This window comes from Staurois parvus, unplaced genomic scaffold, assembly GCF_062004578.1.
Source record: "Staurois parvus isolate SC_StPar_1 unplaced genomic scaffold, SC_StPar_1.0 ptg000163l, whole genome shotgun sequence".
In the NCBI taxonomy this organism is placed as follows: Eukaryota; Metazoa; Chordata; class Amphibia; order Anura; family Ranidae; genus Staurois; species Staurois parvus.
The window spans coordinates 1,009,967-1,025,524 of NW_028317959.1; positions in this window are offsets into that span (position 1 = coordinate 1,009,967).

Here is a 15,558-nt window from a genome sequence, read left to right on the forward strand (position 1 = left end):
CCCTGACCGCAGCTTGCTTAGCAGCCATGTCTGCCAGATGATTTCCTTTTGCTTCCATAGTGGTCAATTTACCGTGGGCCTTCACCTTCAGTATGGCCACTTGGGCTGGTAGTAAGAGTGCTTCCATAAGGCGGTTGATCGCCTTTCCATGCTTTACAGGAGTCCCAGCTGCCGTGAGAAAGCCCCTCATTTTCCAGATTAGGCCAAAATCAAGTGCAACCCCCAGTGCATATCTGGAGTCCGTGTAAATGTTCGCTGTCTTTCCTTTTGTTAATTCACAGGCTTTGGTGAGGGCCCTTAGTTCAGCCTCTTGTGCAGACATAAAAGGTGGAAGAGGTCTAGCTTGCAGTACCATTGTGTCAGTAGTCACAGCATATCCAGTGTGGTAGGTGCCAGCATTATCTGCAAAGCGGGATCCATCCACAAAGAGTATTAGGTCAGGATTTGATAGGGGCGTATCATGGACCGTTGGTAGGTGTGTAGTTTCTGCCTGCATAAGTTCCAAACAGTCATGTACCACATCCTCTGGTGCCATGTCTTTGTTGTCTTCTTCTGCTTCGTCTACCCCCCCCCCCCCTGGAAGAGGGAGAAGAGTTGCAGGGTTTATCTGGGTGCATCTGACCAGGGTGACATGATCAGGTAAAAGAAGGGAGACTTGCAGTCGCAGATGCCTGGCGGCAGATAGATGTTTTGGTTGGGTTTGGTTCAGTATTGCGGTAATGTCATGGGGGGCCAGAAGTGTGAGTGGATGTCCTAAGACCAAATCTGCCGTTTTATCCAGAAGAAGATGAGCAGCAAAAACAGCCCTCAGACAGGAGGGACCACCTTGTGCAACCGGGTCTAGCCTGCAGGAGTAATAACCCAGAGGCCGGAGGCGACCCCCATGGCATTGTGCCAGAACTCCTGTTGCATGACCATGTCTCTCAGCCACAAAAAGTTTGAAGGGCTCATCATAATCTGGTAGACCTAATGCAGGTGCAGTGGAGATGGCTTTTTTCAGGCGATGGAAATCAAGTACAGCTTCTTCTGTCAGGGAAAAGGGTTCAGATTTCAGGGTATCATAAAGGGATTGCATCAAGATGGAGGCTTCTGGGATCCAGGAACGACAATAGGAAACCAACCCTAGAAAAGCATGCAGGGTTTTTGGTCCCGGAGGTATTGGGACATTCTGGATAGCCCGTACTCTATCTGGCGTGAGGTGACGAGTGGCTTGGGAAATGCAATGTCCCAAGAAAATGACAGAAGTTTGGCACCACTGTAACTTGTCCTTAGAAACCTTGCAGCCCTGTTCAGCCAGGTGGTGGAGGAGGCTCAGAGAGGCGATTTTTCCTTCAGAATGGTTGGTGGCACATAGGAGTTCTTTTCTTCGCTGGGAAAAGGGGTGTATTGCATGGGGACACACGGGGAAGTAATGCCCCCTTTTCCAGAAGTATATTGACTTGTTTGGAGATGGCGTCCATCTGGGCTTGCTTCAGAGTGTATTGAGGCTTCCGTGGCAATGGTGCTCCAGGCTTAAGCTGGACTAACACTGTAGTAACTTTCAGATGGCCAATATCCTCAGGTCCAGTGGACCAAAGAGTGTGTGGCAGCTCCTGTAAGGCCTGTTCTACATGGTCTGGCAAGGGGCGGCCTGAAACTTCCGGAGGATGTCCCTCAATGGGAACAGTGACCTTTGCTAGGGGCCCACTAGCACCATATCCATGAGAAAAAACTGTCATAAGGGGAGTGGACACAGGCTTGCCCCTGTCCTAATGGAGAAGGTTCAAATGTTCTTGGGTAGGACCTGTGCGTGTTGGTCCTGGAAGCGGTGGAGGTGGCGGCATTGCAGACTCTTCCCACCCTGAGTTGTAGTCATTGAGTCGTCGTGAACGTCTGGGAGCTCTGCATTCCCTTCTGAAATGTCCTGGTTTTCCACAGTTGAAGCAAACAAGTGGGTTTCTTCTGGGGACCTGCTCTCCAGCTGACAACATGAGTGGTGTCGGCTTCCGGGTCGTCTGGGCCGCTTCCAGACCTTTTGCCACCAGCAGTATATCCAGGTGGAGGGTGCGGTAATCTGGACGGGCAGTGATCAAACCCTTGCGAACAGACTCCTTTAGTCCTGATACAAATGCAGAGGCCAGCATTTGAGTATGTACCTTGTTATGGACACTGAATCCCAGCTCTGTAAACACCTGTGTTAGTCTGGTATGGAACTTTTCCAATGTCCTGCAATGTGGTGGCCTGGTCCGCCAGTCTCTCTCTGGCCCACTGCTGCAACTGGTCACAGAAAGAAATTCCCGAGGCATAAGTGGTGTCCTCATTTGGCTTTACTCTGGTGACATCCTTTTCCATTATAGGCCAATATGCATCCCCAGCCTTGATCTCACACAGACTGACCAAATCCCTCCAGGCTGTGGAATAGGTCTTGTGGATCTGAGCTATGCACCGGTAAAAAGGCATCGGGTGTTTCTCCGGGTCCGGGAGAGTTGTGACTAGTGCGGAGGCTTGGGATGGAGTGAAAGCCACATACATGATAGGAGCATCAGGTAGTTTGGGCACCGGGCGGGGATGGTCTTCTTCAGATCCTTGGGGGCGATAGACAGGATTGTGGTAAGTGGAAGAAAAGGGATGAGGTGCTGAGTCTGCTCCCATTCCAGACTCATACACAGATAATTTTTGACGATGGGGTTGTGTGGTTGGGGGAAGTTGAACGAGTGGTTTGCTTTCTGGACCATGGCCTTCTGAGAACGGATCATTCTGTTGGGAACAAATGGAAACAGCATCATCCTCTCGGGTACCCTGGCGGACTGCCGCAGCCACTGTCTTTTCTTGAGCCCATCCTCTTCTGTCTGGCAGAGAGGTAGGGGTTACCACATCTGTAAAATTCCAGCCCTGCCATTCTGTGGGTGTCTTCAGTTCAACTTGGTCTGAACCCTCTGTTTGTTTTGGTGGTGGTGGTACTACAGGCATCAGGGGTGTGTGGAGGGCCGAAGGTGGTTGAGAGCCAGAGACAGTAAGCACTGGGCAAAAGGGGGGCAGCTGGCATGAGGTGTGTATGGTGTATCGGTGTACTAAGCCCAGAGTCAACATGGCTTCCGGTGGCTTCACTGGGCGCCATTGATGAGGGCGGAAGCGGAAGGGGCGGGGCCGGAGGCGGAAATGGAGGTGACTGAGTTGGAAGCATCGGATGTTGCATAGTCAGCTTCCGGTCACATCCCTTGCAAATCTCCTCCCACCCCGGATTCTTAACTGAACACCCCTTACATATCCGGAGGTTCTGACTACACGGTATGCAAAAATCTGGACTCTCGGGGTGGGGCCTTCCTGTATTTCCACATGCCTCGCACCTCCAGGACGGGCCATCATCATAGGGGGGCGGCGCCTTGCCGGGCGCATCTCCTTTCCTGTAATATACATATACAACTCCCCCGTCCTGATTCAGTTTTTGCTCCACCCACCCCTCATGGTGTAGGGCGCGGGCCACATTAAACCAAGTTTCTGCTGTCTTTAACATGTCATGCTTCATTAGAAGCCCTCTTTCTCTTCTCTTTACACAGCTTTCTCAACTTTTTTACATACTCTGGTCCCTCTCTCTCCTCCACCAGTTCACAAGCAAACGAACTGTTCTCTGGCTTTATAAGTTTCTGTCCCATTTTGTTTTACTTCCCTCCCGGGGACCATAAGGTGGTCCCCAAAGCCGTCACTCTGTTCTGAAAGTGCTGTGCCGTGAGACAGTGTAAGCGGAACCCGCGCAGCACTTTGCCCCCTGCTTCTCCTCCAGTAACTTCCCTATTTGTCAGCTACACTGAGAATAATGTACATTAACCCTGTAAACCAATATATCAGGAGCTACGATTGTCACTGTACTACTACTTGTACTACTTTCACTCACCAATCCCCACACTTTCGTGGTGTACACCAAACATTAATCCACATACACAGTGTGATCATGACATAGTATTTCAGACACGCCTGTCGGGAGTAAAATGTTTTTTTTTTTTTTTAGTTTTCTTTTTCCCCCACAAGCCAATCCCTGGCTGTGGTTTTTTCCCCCGTGTCGCCATTACTGCGACTACGAGATCCCCTCGTCAGTCACCATCACTGCGACTGCGAGTTCCCGGCACCCTCTCTCAAATCAGGGTGTATCCTGTCCACTCCTGACGAGGAATATTTTGCCGTAATTCTCCCCTCCCTCACAGATGCATCAACAACAACCCAACCAATCACACTGGTACACACAGACAACACAAAAGACAAGACATATCACACTGGTAGATGACGTTACACTGACAGGTGGGTTCAAAGGAGCCCCGGGCAAGTATACCTGTCACTTTGCTGATCAACGGACAGCCAGACGGGTGAGTAGTCCCGCTGGGCAATTCCAGACTACGCAGGTAAGGAATTATTAGACATAAAAATTCACTTACCGCTTTCGGAGGTGATCAGTCTCCGCGTCTGGAATGCTCCACGGTCCCCCTCATCCACTCTGGGTCGGCTGGGCCGGTGTTCAGAACCCGGGCCCCACGTTGGGCGACAAATGTCTTGGACTAGGTCACTTACAGACCATTTATCATGATCTACCAGTGAGCCAAATTAATATGAGAGTACGTGCACGTAGAAGTAAGACACTGACACTTCGCAGTTTGCCAACTTCCTAAAATTCTGTTTTATTGAGGAACTAACAGTATCATTTATAGGGCATATGATGCAGGCGAAGCATATACATTGATTGGGTGAAAAGTCCACTGGTTTCTGCGTGTTCGTCCATCCGTGTTGATATCTTCCAATCATTGTCCCCAAAACGACTCATTCCCTTTTATGGGGGTTGTTTACATTAAAAGATACTTTTCTCCTAATGAGTCACCAAGGGTGAGACTCCGGATGAAGGGGCCATCTTAATTATCATCATTGTTCTGTCAACCTATATCTGATTGTTTACTTAAGAGAGTAAGGAATTTAAAGAGCAAGATACAGACAGTAGCAAGACTATAAAATTGTCATTTTACTGATCATCTAATAAAACGTGGACTGTCAATCACAATCCACTACACCACTGTGTCCTCCAAAAAGCCCTCTGAACATTCAGGCAGATTCTGCAAATGGAAATTAACAACCATATAAAGCGACCATAGTGTAGCACGTCGCAGTATATAGGTAGTGGTAAAGCTGTATATTGAGTCTCCTACTGAACTGTCAGCGTTCCGGCTCAGAACCCCTGATGAAGTCACATGCTGCGTGACGATATGTGTGGGGTGGAGCTTTGGTAACGTCAGAGCCGGAATGCTGACAGTTCAGTAGGAGACACAATATACAACTTTACCACTACCTATTTACTGCGTTTTTTGTACTGTTACCATGTGAATGTGTGATGGATTTGGTAAAATGTCTATTTCGTTTCCTATTGAATATATATATATATATACGCTATTTCTATAAGTTTTATAAATATTTACTTTTATACTTTAATATATATGTTGTGTGAATACTTTCTGCCTGCTGGGCTTTGTGGTACTATAAGAAATCTTTGCTTAAGAAATGTCTGCTCACACACACTGCCCCCCTCCCACCATGCCAACTTGAAACGAAGGAATGTTGTTTTCCTATAAGATAAGGCCTGGAAGAAGATCACACCTATACCATGACAGAGATTGTTTTCGTGTGGAAATGACCAATCAAAGACAAATGCTTATGCTGTTGTCACATGACTTTTGCATCATTTTGCATATATAAGCTCACTTTCTCATTATAATAAACTAGAAGTATTCATAGACTGAACTTGTGTGTCAGCGTGAGTCTCTTCCAGTGTGCGCACATTCCAAAGCTAGCATCATAAATTAGGACAGGAACAGATAAGCACTGGGCGATTCAGTCCTTCACTAAATCAGCTGATGCCGAAATCTGGGACTCCGGGTCATTAACCTGCAGCCAGCTGACCTGAAAGGGCATTAGGTGTCAGTCAAACTGGACGGGACGGAGATTGATCACCTCTGGAGCATGGTAAGATATATTTTGCTATCTTACCATTGCTTATCCTGTCTTTGTTGTTGATTAATTCCTGTACCTAGTACGGCTGCTAAAGGTCACTAAAGGCAGGTAACCTTGCTTGCCCGGAGTTTATTTAAATTTACCTGCATGTTCTTATCTGTTACCTGGGTCTCTGTTGTGTGTTTTTATGTATCAGTCTTGAGGTGGAAGAGGAGTGGACCTACTGAGGGTTTTGACACATAATTTCTCTGGGTGTGGTAACCTTGTGTGTTGACCACAAGAGAGGAGGTGTCGGGTACGCGTCACAGTAGTGTGGCAGCGGGGTGCCCTAGCCATTTTTGGGGCTAGGAAGAGTTACTCAGTGATCTGTACTCATAGCCCACCAAGATAGACTGCTATGTTATGTCCTAAATGTGTGTCTGTGAGTTAATGTTTGCGATTCATAACAGAAGGTTGGGGTTTGTTAAGGGTTAAGGAAAGTCTGGACAGCAGCCTGTGAAGTATCTTAGATTTCTGTTAGGAAGGACAGAGAAGGGGGGAGGAGATGGGTCAGACGCTGATAAGACCCCTAGAAAGGAATGTTAGAATGTGACCTGGTTGCACAGAGAGAAGAGGAAAAGTATGTGGAATTAAAGATAAGGAGGTTTAGGCTACAGTCATAGGAATGGCAGGAAAAAAAAAAGAGAAGAAAGGTGTCTTAGTTGACAAAAATGTGCTGAAGACAGCAAGAAGCTTGGTATAATGTAGCCAAAGTTATCCACAAAGAGCAGTGGACAGAACAGGTATTGCAACAGGAAAAAAAACTGTTTATGTGTTAAAATATTGAAAAGGATTACTGGTATGTCATATTGTGAAGAGGAGAGAAGGAAGTGAAGCAGTTAAAAAGTTATCTAAAGTAGCGAAGGTTTGTAAGCTGAAGGTCAGCGTTGCCTGACTTCAGCCGACTGGCATAAATCATTGTAGGAACAGAGAGGAATTTTATGTGATAAAGGTTTGCTGAACGTAACAGAAGCTTGGTAAAAAAAAAAAAACTGCATAAAGAAGGATGGTTGGAAGAAATTCAAGAAAATGGCGATTGTATAATGTATGTGTATCATAAAATTGAAAATTGAAGTGTGCTAAAACCACCGCCCTATGATGATAGAATTCAGAACAAAGGAGGCCAGGAACAGTTCCTGCCCAGCCCAGTGCACTTCCTGATGGCAGCCATCTTGCTGCACCCGCATTGTCAGTTCCTGCCCAGCCCAGTGCACTTCCGCCTGGCGGCCATCTTGGTACACCAGGAAGGCCTAAATAAGGCATATACCCAGTTCTCCCTGTTCTAAACCAGGATGGTTCCTACCACACTCCCGTTTTTCCCAATATGGAAGTGTCACCTTCACAAGCCGGATATATGAATGACAATGCGTTTGAGCCAGATGATCAACAACCGCAAGCAGGAAGGATGCCGATAGGTATGACTCCCAAACCTATGCCAGATGTCCAATTGAATGACGATGCATCTGAATGGAGTGATCAACAGCTGCAAGCGACAAGGGCGCCAATAGATTTGACTCCCAAACCCACGCGCAGTGGAGTACAACCTAAAACAGGAACAGTACACAAGACAGCCCCGACATTCAAGATTACCGGAAGGGGCACCGGTAATGTATGTCGCTTTTACCCCATCACAAGCAGCGGCTTTAGTGACAAGTCTGTCTGACCCAGAGAAACAGCCAATGCCCTTTTACCACAGGGTAGTGCAGATACAAGAAACTTACTCAGCTGCTTGGAAAGACCTGCTCAGTCTACGCCAAATTAAAGCAGGACATGTTTTCTGGCCAGTTATGCAGACGGCCTTCAATGATGCCTGCCTGACAAGTGTTATTTCCTATTCTTCAAGCGTGGAGTTCTGTGCCCAGCTCCATGACTGGGGAAAGGAGAAATTGGCGAATCAGACTACCACAATTTAAGACATCACCCAAGACAAAGGGGAGTCTGTGGAGAAGTATTATGCCAGACTCATACAGGCCTTTGATGATCTGGGCTTCTCTCAATATGAAAAGGCACATACACACATGCTCTCAGCTGCTTTTGTCTCAGGGCTCAAAGAGGATATCAGGAAAGGTCTGATGGTGGCCCGCCCTGAGTACCGCTCTATGAAGATGTCTGATTTACTGTTGGTGGCCAGAGGCATAGAAAACCAAAAAGGGAAAAAAAACAGCGCCCCTCACGGTGGTCAATGACGAAGATCCCACCCACTCATCCATGACCACCGTACTGGACACTTGGCAAAAGGAACATTTGGCAGTGGTCCTTCTTCAATATGTGGATGACTTTCTCCTCTGCGCTGATGAGCTGCCCACGGCTGAAGAAGCCTCGGAGAGTTTATTATGTTACTTGGCACACCAAGGCTGTAAGGCCTCTAAACCGAAGTTGTAATGGTGCTCTACAACAGTTATGTTCTTGGGCCACTGCCTCTTACAAGGAAAAAGGCATCTTATGGAGGAAAGAGTTAAGGCCATCCAGAACCTGCCACTGCCGCTAGGCCAGAAGCCACTCCATGCCTTTCTTGGCCTCATATCATACTGTAGGTCATGGATTCCTGATGTTTCTTTGTTTATGCAACCACTCTACGATGCTCTCAAGTCTGAGCCCTTCCATCTGTCCGAAGAGGCCGCCTCCAACTTTTTGGCTCTAACATGCTTACTTTCTTCAGCCCCAGCCCTAGGTCTACCAGACTATGAGAAATTTTTTTCAAACTGTTTGTGTCTGAACGCCAAGGCCACACCACGGGGGTCCTAGCTCAGGAACATGGAGGGCAAACCAGACCCATTGGGTACTATTCTTGCCATTTGGACTCCGTAGCTAGGGTGGTTCTTCATGTTTAAGAGCTGTCTTCGCTGCTCAAGCTCTGCTGGATAAGACCTCTGATAATGTTCTGGGACATGAACTTGTTCTTCTGGCGCCGCATGACATTGCTGCCATTTTAAACCAAGTCCAACCTAAACATTTGTCCACAGCGAGGCATCTTAGACTACAGTGTTCCCTCCAACTTCCTGAGAACGTCACTCTCCTACGTTGCCAAACCCTGAATCCGGCCACTCTCCTCCCAATTGCTGAGGGGGGTAATAAAGATAATGCAAAAAGTGGAGAGGATGATGGAGCCACTGAGCCTCATAATTGTCTTGAAGTGATGAAAATGGAAACCTTCCATCTCCCCACAGTGAGTGAAACACCTCTGCAGGACCCAGACTTCCCCTTGTTTGTTGATGGTTCCAGATATGCAGACGATGGAGGCATATATCATACAGGATTTGCGGTCACTACTGCAGACACAGTCCTACAGGCAAGAGTCCTATCGCCAGCAATATCTGCACAGGGAGCTGAACTTCAAGCACTCACATCAGCATGCCAGATGATGGAAGGAAAAAGAGCCAATATCTACACAAACTCCAGATACGCCTTTGGGGTGGCCCATGACTTTGGACCCATATGAAAGGCAAGAGGATTTATGACTGCGGCAGGTACACCCATAAGACATGGAGCAGCCATTGGACGACTGCTGGAAGCACTCCTTCTACCCATTCAAGTGGCTATTCTGAAGGTAAAAGCTCATGGGAAATAAACTCCTCAGAAGCCAAAGGCAATAATCTGGCAGATTTGGCGGCAAAACGAGCTGCCATGGGACCACCAGAAATGGAAGGAGAGGTGACCGGAGAGTGGGAACCAATATTCACCTTACAGACCTTACCTGTGGACAGAAGCTACCTCAAGGAACTTCAAGAAGCAGCAAGTCCAGAAGAAAAAGAGAGCTGGAGACGGAGAGGAGCTATTCTCAAAGACAGTCTGTTTGAGTGCAACAAGAGGCTTTGTTTGCCCAAGAATATGTTTCCAGCTATAGTCCAGTGGGCACACGAAGCAGTCCATCTGTCAAAGAGCCTCATGAACTCTTTTATCAACAAGTACGATATAGCGCCTGGAATCACCACATTGACAAACAATTTTTACAGAACATGTGCCATCTGTGTAAAAATGCAATACGGGACACACAGAGAAGACACCACAGAAACACTTGGCCAAACCCCTATACCCTTTTCAAAGGATACAAATTGATTATATCCAGATGCCAAAGAGTGGGCGGGTTGAGTACGCCCTAGTGGTGTTGGACATGTTTTCCAGTGGGCCAGAGGCCTTTGCTGTAATTAACATGACTGCTAAAACAACTGTGAAGAAACTCCTCACTGAGGTTGTATGTAGATATGGACTTCCAGAGGTGATAGAGAGTGACCAGGGCCCCGCTTTCACAGCTTCAGTAACCAAAGGAATATGGGCAGCATTAGGAGTCACTCTGGCTTTCCAAACCCCTATAACCCCCAAAGTAGTGGAAAAGTAGAAAGAATGCTAAAAATAGCCCAAGAGACTGGTATGAGTTGGCCAGACAGTCTGCCTATTGCCCTATTTAGTGTCAGATACACACCAAGAGGAGAACACTCCCTATCCCCTTATGAGATTTTGTTTAGCTCAGCCCCTAGACTTGGTTGTTATTTTCCACAACAGTTGCAATTACAATTTGATGTGTTAACTGATTATGTGACTGTATTATCACGTGAATTAACCCGTATCTATGTCCAAGTGTTTTCTCCATTCCAGATTCTGAGTCAGATACAGGAACTCACAGCCTATTACCCGGAGATTGGGTATTAGTAAATACATTTATGAGGAAACATTCCTTTGAGCCAAGATATGATGGTCCATTCCAAGTTCTGCTGACCACAGCCCCTTCTGTCAAGGTGGCCAGGAAGAACACTTGGATACACGCCTCCCAATGCAAGAAAGTCCCAACCCCTGAGGGAAAGGCGTCATCTACACCATGACAACTATGTTGTATATCCTTTTCATATAAGTCTGACAGAGGCTCAACAGGTGGATATCACCGAAATAGGTACCAAATATATTTTGGTACAACTCATCCAACACTCATGTAGCTATTTTCACCTTTGATTTCTGTAGTATAGATCCCATGTGGTGCTATGACCATAATCTATATGATCTTGACACAACAAGCATGTTCCGATAGTAGTGACCAGGTATACATATGTGTCAATATGTGTCATGAATGATTACTGGGGACCAAAAGATTAGAATCAGATTGGAAGGGATTTGGACTGGTGAGTATGCTCTTGCAAAGGCCATTATGCCTCTCCACATCCTAGCAGAAAATACTCCTGACCCAACGCCTGGCCGTAGGAGGAAACGAAAAGCTCCTTCTGGCAGTTTTGACCCACATGTGTATATAGATGCTATTGGAGTCCCAAGGGGGGTACCTAATAAATTTAAAGCAAGAGACCAAGTAAAAGCAGGCTTTGAATTTCTGATTCCCATGATAACTGTTAATAAAAATGTAGATTAGATAAATTACATATACTACAACCAACATAGGTTCGTGAATTACACAAGGGATGCCGTTCAAGGAATCATTGACCAGTTAGCCCCTACATCCTACATGACATTCTAGAATAGAATGGCTCTGGACATGATTTTAGCGGAAAAAGGAGGTGTCTGTAAAATGATAGAAGGAACCGGAACATGTACATATATTCCTGACAATACTGGCCCGAACGGTAAATTGGAAGATCTGTCAGTTGAGTTGAAAAAGAATTCAGGGATCACAGACTCATGATATCAATATTTCAGTTGGATGAGTGGGTGGCAAAAGATACTTGCCCAAATAGGGGTAACTGTATTAATAATTCTGATTCTCCTGGCCCTGGTTGTATGTTGTGTTATACCATGTGTGAGGAAATTGATGAGCAAAGCAGTAGACAACAGAACACCTACCTTCCTGAACCAGGAGCAAGAGGATCTCCATATGGTAGATGAAGAAAAACCTTAGACCCCATTACGGTCCCTCTCCGCCAATAGTAATTTCACAATTTTATAGGGATAGCATCTGACTTCCTTATGTACAAAGTCTGTGGAAAGGGGGGTGATGAAATAGTCATCACCTGTCTAACGTACAGCATAAAAGAGTTCCAAGGTACATAAGGACAGATGAGCTAGGCTTTATAGGGACAGAGTAAAATAGTCATTTTAAGGGGGGACTATGATGGATTTGGTAAAATGTCTATTTCGTTTCCTATTGAATATATATATATATATACAGTATATATATATATATATATATATATATATATGCTATTTCTATAAGTTTTATAAATATTTACTTTTATACTTTAATATGTATGTTGTGTGAATACTTTCTGCCTGCTGGGCTTTGTGGTACTATAAGAAATCTTTGCTTAAGAAATGTCTGCTCACACACACTGCCCCCCTCCCACCATGCCAACTTGAAACGAAGGAATGTTGTTTTCCTATAAGATAAGGCCTGGAAGAAGATCACACCTATACCATGACAGAGATTGTTTTCGTGTGGAAATGACCAATCAAAGACAAATGCTTATGCTGTTGTCACATGACTTTTGCATCATTTTGCATATATAAGCTCACTTTCTCATTATAATAAACTAGAAGTATTCATAGACTGAACTTGTGTGTCAGCGTGAGTCTCTTCCAGTGTGCGCACATTCCAAAGCTAGCATCATAAATTAGGACAGGAACAGATAAGCACTGGACGATTCAGTCCTTGACTAAATCAAATGTATTTCAATAAATTTGTATGAGCTTTTAACAAACGTGCTGCACTATGGTCGCTTTATATGGTTGTTGAGTTCCATTTTCAGAATTGGCCTGAACGTTCAGAGGGCTTGTTGGAGGACACAGTGGCCATGTATAAGGGGAGAATTTTGCACAGAAGAGATTACTACATTACCCTCATTAGGAGTGGAGATGCCTTAATGACCTGTTTCTCATACAGGTCCAAAGGTGAAGGTGAGGGTCCACCTTACTGCTCAACGTAGTGGTGTATTCCTCCTAAAGATTTACAGCACCGGGATTGCAGGCTCACTCTTCAGTAAATATATGGTCCTTTCCACCAAGATTCTCTGAAGAGTTGTTTCTTTTTATTCTTTTGGACTTTTTATTTGGACTTTCACGTTTAATGCACACAGGTGTTTTTGGACTTTGTGTTCTTTATTTGTGTTATTTGAGCAGCGCAACACTATACACGTATTTATATGTTACATCCTGAATATTGGTGTAACATGTTATGAAAGGTGAACTGATCCTTTAACAGATATACAGTATTTAGGTATACGGTATAAAGGTATGCGGTCTGCGGAGTCTGAAGAGACATTAGAGAATTTAAGAGACCAATTATCTCACCTCCTCGATCAATAAGAGTTTTGATTTGTTACTTGTATTTCTGTATAGACTTCTTGTGGGAATGTTTTTAGTGCCCCTTGTATTTTCCTGGCATGATGCTGTGAGATGTGGATGATGAGGACATATGTAATTCTAGAGGTTGAGGATTTGCTTTGTTATTTGTAAGTGTATTGTATCATTATGCGCTTTAAATTACATCAATTACAAAGATCATTTAATAATTGCATTGTTTGTGACAAGTATGCCTCAATATTTCAAATCAAACCAGATATATTTCAGATCAAACCACCGAGTTCTCTCCTCCTGATGAAGATGTGTTTGAAAACATGTTGGGGCTTAGTCGCATTACTGAGGCATTTATAGTTGCCTGCATACAATTTATGGTGGTTTGGATGTACCATGTGTTGATAAACTTGCCAAATGCTTTTATTGTAACATGTTTTAAGGTTTTAACCTGACTTAACGTAGTTCTAAAGGCTGAAGGTTTTTACCTTCATGCATTCTATGCATGAAAATGAAAAACCTTCTGTGTGCTGCTTCACCCTCAGTGGCTTGCTCAGGAGGCAATCAGCAAATAGGAGGGGCCAGAAGCATCAGCAGGGACCCAGGAAGAGGAGGATCAGGGATGCTCTGTGCAAAACCATTGCATAATACAGGTAAGTATGATGTGTTTGTTATTTAAAAGAAAAAACAAGCCTTTAGAACCATTTTAATAAACATTTGTAATGTGTAATGCATTCAGTTTAGTGTGCCTAAAAAAATCCCCACCATAATCAAAACACTTTTTTCTATTTTAAAGCAATGAGGCACCCTTTTACCAATCAGATCAGATTAGATATTCTATTAATCATGTAATAATTTATGTTTTTAATAAATTCCATAACTAATATTTTTGAAATCGACATTCTGTCCTACTATTTTTATGTTTTTTTCTACTATATTGAATAGAATTTGTAATATGCTTTGATTGTGAAAAGTACATGTGTATATAGAATGTAATTATTATTTTCATAACGTTTAGCTTCTCAATAAAAATATATTCACAGAAGTGACATTTTCTACCATGGCTATATTTCCCATGACCTACTGGAAATAAGAAATGGCAATCTCTGCATGTTATTAGTGATGGGCCAAACACCCCCCTGTTCAGTTCGCAGTTGAACATCCGAACCTACAGAATGTTCGACCACGAACTTCAAACACGAACAATTTACTGAGCGGTATCTTACTGCGTCTGAGAATATGGTAAAATACTGCTTAGTTACTAAAATACTTCATGAGTTATATTAAGTCATGCGGTATTTTAGTAGTGAAACATTCATTCATGTTTCAGCTGTCAGTGGGGCTCCCCAAACATGTAGCCCAACACTACACGTTATCCATTTTCTACCCAGATGAGACTAATAGGATAATAGTTATCAGTTTATACGTATTATGTACAACTGCTAAGATCATTTTTCCATCTACACACATTAAAAAAACAACAACAGTTTTTTTGCCATGAACTATATTTATTGATTGTGATTTCATTAATAATCAGCCATCTCAAAATCATAGGTAGCAATCATTTAGCAAAATTATTTGGGGGCTGTAAATTAATAGATGATATCAACATTTTATGTATTTATTTTTTCCCCTTTTTTCAATTCCAAAATGGCTTCCCTCAAATCATTACATTGGGTACTAATATTACATATTAATTTAAAGCACATGTACAGGCAATTTTTTTCTACTTTTGTATAGAGTGGAAAAAAAGATCAACCCTCTGTTAACTGCACTTCTGCTGGGGAGAATCCTTCCTCTATTTGTCCAGGTGCGAAAATTGAGGGAATATCCAAAATTTAGCGTTGTCACCAGAGAAATGGGTGAGGGTATATCATTCAACAGGGAGAAAAGTCCCAGTGACAACTCTTACTTTTGTATGATTTCTTTTTTTTTCTTCCAAAAATTTTTATTGAAATACAAGACATTTGAGATTAAAGACAGGTACGGAACACATTTTGCATACGTATAACTGAAGCAATCTCCCGTAACGCAGACGGGTATTCAGACATGTAATTGAGGTATGCAGTAAACATAAACAGGAGATCACGCTACCCAGTAAACAAAGTAAAATAACAGGTTCGCACATATGAATGGTAAGCAATAGAGGTATAGAGGATGCAAGTGTCGGGGGTAAAAAGCGCTTAAGTAATCGGGTAGTGGAGCAAAAAAACAGCATTGATGTCTGAGGCTGACGCCTCGTGTAATTCCGCACCCGGTTAAGTTAAGTTTCTGCTTGTATGTAGAAATAGTTGTGTAAGAGAGAAATATGAGACAAAAGGAAAAAAA